This window comes from Ischnura elegans, chromosome 1, assembly GCF_921293095.1.
Source record: "Ischnura elegans chromosome 1, ioIscEleg1.1, whole genome shotgun sequence".
NCBI classification, from domain to species: domain Eukaryota; kingdom Metazoa; phylum Arthropoda; class Insecta; order Odonata; family Coenagrionidae; genus Ischnura; species Ischnura elegans.
Genome location: NC_060246.1, coordinates 11,350,483 through 11,363,389, shown reverse-complemented (window position 1 = coordinate 11,363,389; position 12,907 = coordinate 11,350,483). Strand labels below are relative to the sequence as shown.

Here is a 12,907-nt window from a genome sequence, read left to right as displayed (position 1 = left end):
ACAAAATTGACATCCTCCGTAAGTAACTGTACTTTTGCTGATTACTTTTTAAAATCAGTGATTTGGACTCGTAATTGATTAACTTTTTTTTACGAAGTAACTGCTATTAAGCCCAGTTTCTTTTTTCAGTACTTTTGCCTACACTGCACGTCTAGTAGCTCCAAAAAATATTCTTGGTAATTTTTATCTCCAAATTCCAACCGGGTGGCCTTGAGCCATTTTGGTATTCATGACTTCTACCTATATCCCTTCTACCCGTAATATTAATAATACGAATTCTCTCGTCTCGAGCTACAGAGCACTCTTTCCGACTATTTTAAAAAGGGGATAGATGATGTTTTCTGATCGTCGCCGCTTCCTTCCCACCTGCTCTCCCCCGCCCACCCCATTTATTCAATCTGCCGCCGCCCACCACCTCACCCCACCGAGCACCCCTCCCCTCTCCCTGCCGCCACGCCCCACGTGACCCCACCCGTTTCCCAGGCAACGTCTCCCGATCGTTCCGACGTCCACCGCTCGCCGGGGCGCCCCGATCGGCCGCTTCTTCTGCCCTGTGCTGCCGCCTCTGCCGAATGGCTTGCGGGGGACGCATGTGGACTTTCGCTCCTCTTCTGTTTCATTCTTCGGCGTTTGTGTTTCTGCGCGAGCGCGTAGGACGCACTCATCTCAACCCCTGTGTTTTGTTCCGTTCTCGCCATTCTGTACGAGTGTGTGTGTGTGCCTGTACCTGTATCGCCATTCTACATCCAATTCCTCTCTCGACGTTAGGGAGTGGCCGACGCCGTCTGCGTGTGAGTGAGCCAAAAACGACGAATGCATTCATGCTTCAGCCCATGTTTATGCGAGTGCCGCCCATGACCGTCTCGGCGGCCTCTGTGCTAGGGCATCTGCGCTCCCTCGCTGCTTGCTTGTATTTCCACGGAACATAGTGATCCGAGTGCTCAGTCAATTGTGCTGTCATCCAACGCCGGTCCCTTGATCTCCTGAATTCCCACAAAGAATATTTTCCCGTACGCTTTCTTTCTTTCGTTCGATTGACTTCTGTAGGGAAATTAAATTCTTAATCACTGTTGGAAGTATACGGTCGACCGAACAGTTTTAAGTGAATTGCGGAAGTCGTCTTCCAATACATCACCTTTCTATATTGTTGTTTACGTTCCACTTTATCGGTGGCTCCATCGCTTTTGGTTGCTCCGTTCGATTGTGGAAGGAAGGCATTTCTGGGGTCAAGGTATCAAACCTCAGCGATCATACCAATTCCCCGCGGCTCCTTTGTTATGGATAATGAGTGGCTTTAGCTGCTGCGTCTGCAATGTGGTATTCTCTTAGGAAGTACTTGAAGGTGCGTCCCTCGGTTACCTCTTGTGTATAGATATTTTCATCCCACCGTTCCGCTTGGCACATCTGTCCCACCTTCGCCGAGTGATTCTGTGGGTGCAGTCAACCTGCCCACGCAGCAGTCACACGCATATTTCGCGACCCCGCCCCTGGCCGGGGCCACTTACTGTTTCATTTGGTGGTGGTCGGGCGAAGGGGAAGGGATCCCACTCGCAACCCTCGACACACGAAGGGGAGAGGGGCAAAGCAGCGGAGGAAGGAGCCTCCCCGTGTCGTGGACACATGAGATATCACTTCAACCCCCTTTGCTCTCTCTCCGTATCCATTTGTTGTGTTGACACCGCCGAGATCATCACCGCCTCGGAAATATCGGCGTTCATGGAACATCATCTCCCTGTTGTGCTTCCGCAGGTGCGATAGATCCGATAGTTTTAAATATTTTGAACAGCAATCGATGTGTTCCGAGAGGAGCAGCGAAGGAGGGGTTGCTTCGGCGCGTCGCCACTTCGGCTGATTCCGCTCCGGCTCGGCTCACGGGGTGCGTGACGTCACCCTGCCCCTCGGTAGATCTTTAACTGGCCGGGCCCTCTCTCGGCCGCGCCGACGACTAGCGCCATCGGCGAGAGCCGCCCTCAGGAACACGATCTCTCGTCCAAGATATCACTAGATCCTCCCCAACAACCGAGCAGGTCGCCTCGGCAATCAAACGATATCAATCGCATGAAGAGCAGAGCAACCACCAATCGGAATCTTATTTAGTTCGCTGCCCGACGTGCCTTTGTTGACGGGAATCCCAGCGGTGCAGACCCCCACTCCTATCAGTTTGTTTGTGTGCTTGTGAGAGAGAATCAACCCCTTTGCTCCCGTCTCTCTGAGGTAATGAAGGGGTCTCGTTAATCCTAGGGGTGGTGGTGATGTTATGGCCGCCCCGGAAAATGCGTTTCAAACGAAGCAAGAAGTGCGGACATCCACCGACCAACGACGTCTCTTCTGAGTTGCATCGCGAACAATCGAATCAGGAGATCGTCAGAGCAGCGGCGGCGACAATAAGTCCACTTGGCCGGCGACCATTGTGTGAGTGAATTAATTTCTGGTGGAAATAACCGTGTGGAAATCGCCCTTTGTGGTACCAATCCCGCCTCGCATGCGTCCGTGCTAGGCCCGTGTCTCCTGCTCGTCATTTTTTGTGGACGCCCTCGCTGGTTGGGTCGGTCTCGTGCTTACTCAGTATTATTATTCCTCATCGGTGCCTCACTTGTGTCTCGCTGTGCTTTAGTGTCTGTGGTTTGTCGCCCTTGGGTGGTGTTCTTCGTCGTATAGTGAGCGGATGTGTGAATGGCCTCTCGTGAAGTGTGTTTGTTCGCTATCGGTGACCGCCGTGAGGAGTGATTTGGGGCCTGACCGTGATCGTATCCCGTGGCACGAGATTTCTCTTCAAGTTCCAGGTGAGCATCTCTCGTTTTCTTCCTTCGATGGTTTAGCGCACCCCTTATCTCCGCTTGCTCACATGTGTGTGGTGACAGAATCCCTTCGCCATCTTCCAATTGAAAGTTTGGGTCACCTACATGCCGCGGGCGGAGGTGAATTGGATAGTCGTGAAACGGGTTTGGTGAAACACTGTGGGCGGTAGCAGTATATTGGCGATCGACCGGGGCTTCGTTTTTCCAACTGATCGAGGCACTGTTGCTGTGGAAACGATGGGAGTTCTATGGTTTCCGTATTTTATACATCATTGTTTCAGCCTAATGCTTAGTTGAAGAGATCATTCGAATAGTTTGATAGATTCTTCGGTTAAAACCATTTCTTGGCTGGTAGGACGGGTAGGTGATGTAAAGCCCTTTTTACACGGTGAATGTACTTGCACATCTCAGAACTGCATTTTTACCTTGATCTGACGTGCAATTACGGGAATGCATAAAGGAAATTAGAACACGGGAGAATTTTCCATCTCGCGTTCATGGATTCTTGCATGCGTTCTAGCAATTCACCGCTCTAGACGACACAATTTGAAATCCGCTCTCGAACTTACGTACGAAGTATATGTCCCATGTAAAAGGACTTACAAAAGGATGTGATTTTTAATGTGCATTCCATTCTCTTGAGCGGTGAATGGTCGCAACATAATTCGTGACAGACGTCGTGTGATTCGGTATTAAGAGGACTCATCACCCCTCTTCACTGGTTTCTTTTCGTGCCTAATTTCTTTCTAGATTAAAACCTAAGCTATCATGTTGAAATATATAAGGGAATATAGGGTAGACCTTGTCTACATTTACATGTATCTTCAGTATGAAGATTTTCTGGGGGGATAAATGTTTCATTCTTGAGATTAAAGTAAATATTAACATAGGTTTGTCTCTTCACTTTGTAAATATTAAGGTGACAGTATGAGTTCTAGGCAGTAAGTATACACCAAGGAGTTGAAATTCGCTGGTTCGCGTCTCCTCAATCACCGATTTTCTTCATCAGTGTCAATTCTTGCCCGTTTACTTGTCTATATGTATGAACGCGTGAATGAGCATGAACATGCACCGTATTACCACCCAACTTGTGGGAATTCATGAACAGAAAATAGAACCTTTTTCAATTTGGTTCATGCATTCGTGCATGTTCCGTTCCGGTCCACAAAAATCGTTCATGCAAACAGACATTAACTCGAACTTATTTTGTAAACAGGCCTTTAGACATTCCGTTTCACTGTCAAATATCTGAATGATGCATGGGTTTACAACCTACGTGGAATTTCTGTCGCGCATGTTTATGTTTTAATGCGGTGGCTTGGCCCGTCCTGTGTTTCGTTTTATTTATTAATTTCCATACCACCGAAATCAGCACTATCCGGCTTTATACATCGGGGTTATTAACATGTTAAACGGATTTAACATGTTAATAAACCCGATAATAACATGTCATATTAACATGTTGACCATTTTAACGTACACAAACAACCCCGCCGCCACCGAGGCCGGCCGGATTTTGAAATATGTATGCGCTGAAGTAGTTAATTATCGAATTAGGATTTCGCTCCCCGGCACATGTACCCCGGTCGATCCACCGGCTGGTCATCACCAAGGTCCTGTTCGAGTACCTTGGGTCATCGCCGCTACGCCCGAAGGAGTGGAGGCTGGGCTCAACCCCTACGATTGCATCCCCTCGCGCCATGGGCGTCGGAGCTATAGTTCTCCAAATGAACCTCACTGTAATGGTACATAGATACCGCTCGGCGAACTAGCGGAATTATTGGTTTCTGCGCATGAGACCAAGGTTGAAGTGCAAAATAAGAGATCGCGCGAGTGATATGCTCCTTCTGCCGATATATTTCGTTCATGTATTGTTTATTTCTATCGGAAATTTAGTTTGCATTAAATTTATCATTCACAAGGATAGGGGAGTACCACTATTTTAATCAGATATATCATCATGTGTTTCCATAATTATTGCGACGTTAGTAGTTTCGATGTTGGCCTCAAAGGTTGGGTACTGTGCTGTTACCTTGTGCGCTCTTGCCTATATTTTCTTTGTGGATAATACTCCGGAACTTAGAACTGGTAATGAATTGCCAAAATATAATGCCCTGGTTTGCGAGTAACTAGTGGAACAGGTGAATATTCTGGTGAGTGGTCCAAACTCCTGTCGACCTAATACTCACATTTCAATGTCTCCGTGGCAAGTTAATTATCTCTCTCGAAAGAGAAGGAGCATATCGATTATCAGGGTGATCACAGCGTTCATATGATGACCACTTCCTCCGATTGAAAAAGTTGTTCTTAGTAAAAGTAATATTTTACTTACCATATCCTACGAACAACTTAAAGAGTTAGGGTTACTGATCCAAGCTTCACGCCTTTGTCCATTTATTCATGGTAGAGTAACTGGTCTTCTCAACTGTCAACATTATCCCTAGTCATCAATCCTATTATGTATAGTTTTCTCACCTATTTTCACGTAATTCACTAATAGGATACTTATCATGCCTTATTTGTTTTTCTCTTTAGCAACTTCTGTTGATGCACGTATCTATCATCCAGGGCCTTCCTCTGCGTCCTTCGACGGTTGTCATCCTAGGATTATCGTCTGTTATGATGCGGCCGATTACGATACGACTGTCTCCCTTTCTTTCTTGCGTTTCCACGACACCTATTAAAGATCTGGGAAATTTCTATAGCTAATTGTACATGTTAATGATCAAAAGGATTGGGCAATTAGTTTGGGTGCCCCAACTCACACCCGAAGTAGGGGACCCTCGGAAATTATCGCAATGTAAACCTCGTAAAATAGTATTCTATGTTTTGAATTATTCCTACTTCCTGATGGAAAATCAGTGGCGCTGAATAGGGTATCTGCCTGAAATTGTTTCAAGAAATTAATGAGCTTTATCGTTTCCTGCGACGAAAACTGATTCCGAACATCTTCTGTCAAATTCTTTTATTTCATTTTTCGTCTCCGTGTTTGTGATACCCCCACAATATTACGTTGAATGTCCGAGATGAGAGCTCCTTGGCAAACACCCTAGAGGTGGCTCTCAGGGTATTATCTAGATGTCGACCATGATTGAATTCCTCGTAGTCATCAGTTCTAAAGGACGCTCCTTAGAATTTTGCCCGACTAGCTGACAATTCTCGCTGATGGGAAAGTGGCATCCTAGCATGCTCATTACATGATCGTAAGAATTTTACACATGATTTCAAAATATGCGTGCACATTCATGCACAAGGTTAGTAATCTCTATAGCAAATCCATTCACGGTAGAACAATGAAAACATACAGTATGAGCCGTCCTATACACGTGCAAGCTCGTATCTGATACATTTTATGTTTAAGGCATGACCCTATATCTAATAACAGCCCAATCTTGGCTCACTCAAGAGGTACAACTCGAAGACTGGTTTGGTGGTTTAGGGTAGATCACACCCCTTGTTGGCTCGGAGCGTGTGAATTTCTGTCACTTAGGGCAAAAGGGGGGAGGGTGGGGCGATAGCCTATTCCTGTGTCACCTCTTCCTTTGAGAATTTTTAGTTGGACCCGAAGGCTTCTCTAGACGAGATTTAAACTCAAATACCTTCCGTTGGTAGCCAAGAAGAGAAGAATTACGTAGGTGTGAAAAGATTAGCTGATAGGAGAACTGAGTGGAGAGCTGCGTCAAACCAATCCTAGGATTGTTGACCAGTGATGATGATGATGGTAGCCAAGAGCTCGTCCTAATCGGCTACCTAGCGCTCCACCCTAGGAAATAGAAACGTCGAATAATCATAATACTAATCGTTATGAAGGTAATACCTTTGGAAAGTTTTGCATGTGCACGACTGTGTTGTTATTATACGGAATATTTTTGCGGTCGTAGGAGTTGATGGCATTAAAACTTTCCTATTTTTCCACATGGTGATTTATGTTGTCCGGCCATGGTTCCGTTTTCCCGTAATATTTTCAAGGCGTGTCAATTTGGATTTTTTTCACCTTGAAAATGTTATGTTGTAACTAAACCATGGTCGGTCAAAATAATTCACCATGTGAAAAAACAGGAAAGTTTTTATTCCATCAACTCCTGCGATAAAGGATTTCCACCAATTCACGCTCTCTACTATTATTTTTTATGATCGTTTGATGTGCTGTTGGGGGATCATCTTGCATGCTGGTTTTTGATCACCCCCTGCCAAACACCCGAATCCGATGAAGCTTGGGTGCCCGCTATTGAAATTTGTGCCCAGTGGTGCTGCTATGTATTTCAAAACACGGCTGACCTTACCCTGCGTGCGAATATGTATTTACCTCAGTACGTATGTAAAAAAAACTTCGTTCGAGGAATAATTATGTTAGGTCCAGGACTTTACGATTAATGAGTGGAAGTATTATGGATTTTTAAATTCATGCACTAAAGTAATCATAGAAAATTTTAAAATTTTGAAAAGCGTGATCATAACAAAAATAGGAATATCCATTAATAGAAATTTGATTGAAGGAATTAGAAACCTCTTTTATAACCCTTCCACATTTAATGAGAGTTCTCTGTTCAAACTTAAATAATGAAACCGTCGCACTGATAGCAATGCTCAAATTTTAGCAATTTTTTTTTTTTTTAGCCTGCAGGTGAGGGGACCATGAGCCATGATTACAATAAATTATATGATACGCGAACCATCTCCTTGAGAATAGACTAGTTACATACATTTGCAAACTTTTGTGGTGTTCGGTGAAGCGGAGTCGGAGTTAAGTGATTTCGGATAAGCCAACAACCGATTTTGCATGCATTGTAGAAGATAGATGAGAGAGCGATTCCTCTTGCGAGTTCCTTAAGCCTGATAGACTCGCCATCTACGATTCGGCATTCACTTAGAGGAGGTGTCTCGATTTGCCCTCCGTCTAACTGGGGCGTTACCACCTGTACCAGATTGGTGTCGAGGGGTTGATTAAATCTGTGATGTTTTTTTTCCGGGAAGATTAATAAAGAGTTCAGGGTTGGTCGCTGGAATGAGTTGCGGGACTGGCCGTTGGCAGAGATTCAGAAATGAAGAGTCGGATGGTAGGAACTTAGTTATAGTTGCATAAGTTAAAGTAAAGCTTTTTTAGCTCTCACGTTTTTGTTTTTCATTGTGGTATCTCTAAGGAAAAAATCGGAATTTTGCAGATACAATGAATTGTATGTGCGAACAGATTTCCTCGAATAGTTGGCTTTATCAGAGGTGTCGATTCGTGTTGTATCTCGCGACTGCTCTAATTGGTGAAAGAGACGTATCGTCTAAATATCGTTCACGATGTTAGAACGTAGGTTTCCGCGGCGATGGTCTGATCTCAGACAACAGTTTCGACCTGAAGACTCTGGCAGGATAGCCAGCGAAACTGTTGTCAATAAACAAGCTGACGCGGAAGAAAAGCCTGAAGAAATGCAGATAACGTTCACGATATCTCTTCTTTTTTCTGAAAACTTTTGGTGTGTAAATGAAATGTATTTAATTTATCAGGAGAGGAGGGTATAGTGAATTCTTTCTCCTTGGTTTTATATATCCATGCCATATACATGTAATAGGGTGGCTTCCTATTTTATTAAATTGCCTAAATCGAAAGATTACTACTCCTGGAGTATGCAGATTTTTAAATGACAATAACTATTTTTCATGATTAAATGAAAAGTGAAAATTTTCAAGCGCGCGAATTATTTGCAGACGACGCTGTAGTTTAAAGAGAAATCCGTTCCAGCAAAGATATAGATGAACTAACGAATGACCTTGCTGCTATCCAAGCTTGGTGCGATGCTTGGCAGTTAGAATTAAATTTGGAAAAATGCGTCGTAATGAATTTTTGGAAGAAGAATAACTCCCTTCAGCGTAACTATGTCATTCGGGGCACGCAGTTAAAGGCAGTTGAATCTGTGAAATATCTAGGGGTTAGACTCAATAATGATCTATCGTGGAATAAACATATTCGAGAAATAACCGGTCAAGCTAATCGTAAAATGGGTTTTGTTAAAAGAATATTAGGAAAGTGCGACGACAAAGTGAGAGAAATTAGCTACTTTTCCCTCGTTAGACCACATTTGGAATACGCTGCCAGTGTTTGGGACCCTCATGAAAAAGGCTTAATAACAGAGTTAGAACGCGTGCAAAGAAGAGTTGCCAGGTATGTGAAAGGTCGTTACGATAGTCTTGTTAGTGTAACTGACCTCTTACATAAACTCGGATGGGAATCTTTGTCGGACCGTAGATTGAAAAATAGACTAAACCTTTTAGATAAATTCAAGAGCAGTGTCTTTTCTGACGAAGTTAACCATATCTTGCGGACGCCAACGTACTACGGAAGATCAGATCATATAAATAAAATAAGAGAGATAGATTGCAGAACAGACAGATTCCGAATGTCATTTTTTCCACGATCAATAAGAGATTATAACGGCAGCAATAGAACGCGTAAATAGATTGCATGACTTGTAGTGTAGCCTACTAACCTATGTAAAACTTAAAGCATGTTTCTGAATTTCTATTCTATATTCTATTTCTAACAGCATATAGTAGTATAGTTTGTTATTATACGGGACGTTTCTTGGACGGTGTGGTGTGCATGTGGGAGTCCAAATGCATGCTGCATGCTGGTGATTGATCACCCCCTGCCAAACACCCTAGAGGTGGCTCGCAGGGTAATTTGTAGATGTAGATGTAGATGCCAATTACAATATCTTTAGTCGAATTCGCGTCAGGTAAGAAAATTAGTTTAACAGGATTGGAAATGAAAAAAACTGGAGTCGATCTATTCGTGCCGTTCTTAGGGTAGTCGTTTGTTTTATTTACTATTACTAGCGACGTCACCACAATTTTCTCGCGGAATATATTCGACTGCGTGTTATTGGCGCAATTTGCTTCTGTTTCAAGCCCTTTTATTCCCACTTGAATAGCCTTTAGAAAATTCGATCCTTTGAGTCGCGTTGTTTCACACGAAAAGCAGCTGTCCATACAGCCGTTGATATGGTCATCTTGAATGTAGTCGGTGACGACTCTCGACCGCTGCGTGGATACTGTTCGTTCCAATTTTAGCGCAGAAAGTTGTTGGTTATAACATGCTTAACATTCATGCCGATAGTTAGTATTTACAAATATAATAAGGTATTAACTACAGATACTTTTTTTACCCAGTACTAGTCTAGCTATCCGATAGCTCAACTGTCGCTGGAATTATGGTCCGTTATTTTTTCTAACTATGTTTATCTTAGAAATTTTAACAAGCCGTACTGCTCGCCTCAGTATTCTATATGTATCCAAAACCATTCCTTTTTTTCAAACGGGTCCCATAAATTAGCGTCGCGCCGCGGCGTACTCCAAATGGAGTCTCTCAAGAGACATCGTTATTTTACTTTTTCATCGCATTTTACAAGAATTCTTTTAATAACTCCTATGCCCACAAATTTCCTGAGTGTGCATTTCCCACGATAAGTCCTAGGAAAGGGTTATATTTAGATACTCCAAGGACTCTACATTAATAACTTATTTTGGTTGATTGAATACATTTCGTTGGGAAAGTCTTTATTACTTTTATTTTTCCACAAATTCGTCATTGAGCATTTGTTAAAATTTAACACTAATTTCCGAGTACCACACCAACGAAATCGAACGAATCCTTCAAGTAAAGCGTTGAAATCTCTCTAAAGAGCTATTTTGACGGACTTTTATTTTATATCCCTGCATAACATGCGTCGTATGCGGACGAAGGTCGAATTTTACTTGACACAACGGTAGCGATATCATTAATGTACAAAAGGAATAATAAGGGACCAATAACACTTCCCTTGGATACACCGGATGTGACCTTCGGCGTATCTGATCTAACTCCATCTAGGACTCCCCTTCCTTCGCGATTTTTTTCATAAATACTGAATCCAACATATGATATCGGGATATATTCCATCGGATTCTGGCTTAACTAATAATTTCGCGTGCGGAAATTCGTCGAGTGTTTTTTTTATCAAAATATATCGCGTCTACTTGAACTTGACTCTCTCCAGTGGAAAGAATGTCATTTAGAAAGAGGACCAGCTGAGTCTATGCTGATTTTGACCTAACATGATTTCGCTATTTAGATACTTAATACAGAGCAGACGACTCGGCGTTCAAGTATTTTGCATTCCGTATGGGAGATAGGTCTATACGTATCCCCTCGAGTGGCGTACGCATCTTAGAAACGCGCAGCAATGCGCCTACACGTAAATAAAATATAATAAATATTATATGTATTACTTATTTTTGGTCTTTTTTATTGTGCTTTCATTGAAATGCTTTTTGAGTTGTTCTTTCAAACTTAGGGAATGATTTGCTTGAGTATTGAGTAAATATTCTCATTAACTATTTACGAAAGGAACAGATGATGATGTTATGTTGATACTTTTTGGCTATTCAACATTATTCATCATCTTTTTTTAGCCTCAGAGTAACTTATTTCTTTATAAAGACCACTGTTCTCATATATTCAGGGATAAATATCGAAGGAATGTCTTGGAGCGAATTCCAAGACGTGTAAGAGTAAAGGAGAAAGGGGCGACGATTGAAGGAAAGGATCGAGAGAATGGAATAGGGTTTGAAAAGGTAGACTAAACAGAATGCCATTTTTAAAGGGTACGTATGAAGACCCATTCTGGTGGCCAGCACGAATGCACATGGGGCAGGTGCGTTGGTGATATTCCTTTTCAACATTCGCTTGCTGATCGTATTTGAATATCCCTCGTCTCGTTCCTGAGATTGATACACCGTCAGAAAGGAAGCCAATTTCCAACAGAGCAATGGTGGCGGCACAAATTATATTGTTACACGTTTTGCCCAGTAGTTTGTGCGATCTCTACCCGTTTTCAACGTTGCGGCTCGTGGGTGTCGTTAGGGATACTTGTCTGTGATTTGCAGTTAGTAAGCAGTGTTACTTTTTGTTGCAAACACTTCCCGAGAAGTCTTGGCTGGGGTTGTTAACCCTGAAGATAGTGGTTGTCGAAATGTTACGTTTCTACAACATCAGGTTGTAGAAACGTGACATTTTCACAACTATTGCTACAGCTTATCGTTATTTAATTCAAACCCGGGGTGACGAAGACATTATTGCCGCTAGATTTTTTGTCTTTTTGTCACAGCTGAATTTTCAAGGTCGCATTTTATTTGAACGCTATCTTCGCCTGTAAATAAACTACAGTGAGTCCTCGTTCTACGTCACCCCGTTTAACGTCATTTCGCGATAACGTCACGAAAATTTTGATACCGTCATTCGTTTATCGCGCCTTTGCTTCGCGATAACGTCAGGTCTGGTCAGGTTTTTTAAATTTCGCGCGAGAAAAAATGCGAAGCGGCGGGCGTTGCAGGTTGTTCGTTTTGTGGGCGGTAATACAGTCAGTCTAAACGAAGTGTAAAACGGTGTGTTTATTGTCAATTTCGATTACGTTTATAGCAAATGTTCTGCAAAATGAATTCTTAGGTAGGTGCGCAAATGTTAAGTGCGTAAATTTTAAGTAAAGTTTAAGCAAATTTTACTTTACATAACGGTTTTCTGGAACCTGAAGTGATTTCTAGGAATTTTTCCGGGTAGAACTCGGAGTATTTGTCGTCACTTTTTCGCCGTGTTCTCAATAATCTTGGTTCCTGTAACTGCGACGATGTTTCAGCGATGATGATGCCCAGGCGATGATACCCTACTGATGACCGCCGTGACCACCATAGCGAAGCTGAAAAAACGAACGCGGGAAGATACAAAAATGGAGAAGGATGTACGTCGCTGCTGGTATTGCCGTCAATGAAGACAGGGACTCGTGTTTATGCCATAGTTTGGCATTCCCATCGTAAGAAATGGCCCAAGTATGATACGCTAAAATTTTTTCGCGTAGGAATTGTGAGGTCTAGGAACCGATATTCACTTTTTACATTGTTTCTTATGGGATATTGTGCTTCGATTAACGTCATTTCGTTTATCGTCACATTTTTCAGGAACGGTAAGTGACGTTAAACGAGGACTCACTGTAAATGGATTCTGGCGTGATTTCGTGGAACTGTATTCTTAGTGAATGGATGATAGAGGGAGAGAGGGAGATTTAGGGTATTCCTCATAAAATTAATTT

The 12,907-nt window shown here is 42.8% G+C and overlaps 1 protein-coding gene across 1 annotated transcript in view; it reads left to right on the top strand.

The window, feature by feature from the left end:
* Positions 1 to 623: 623 nt before the first annotated feature.
* LOC124154302 overlaps positions 624 to 12,907 on the top strand; it is a 121,047-nt gene continuing 108,763 nt past the window's right edge. Inside the window, exon 1 of the mRNA XM_046527943.1 lies at positions 624 to 2,783. The gene's annotated coding sequence lies outside the window, so the exon portion shown is untranslated. The remainder of the gene's footprint in view (positions 2,784 to 12,907) is intronic.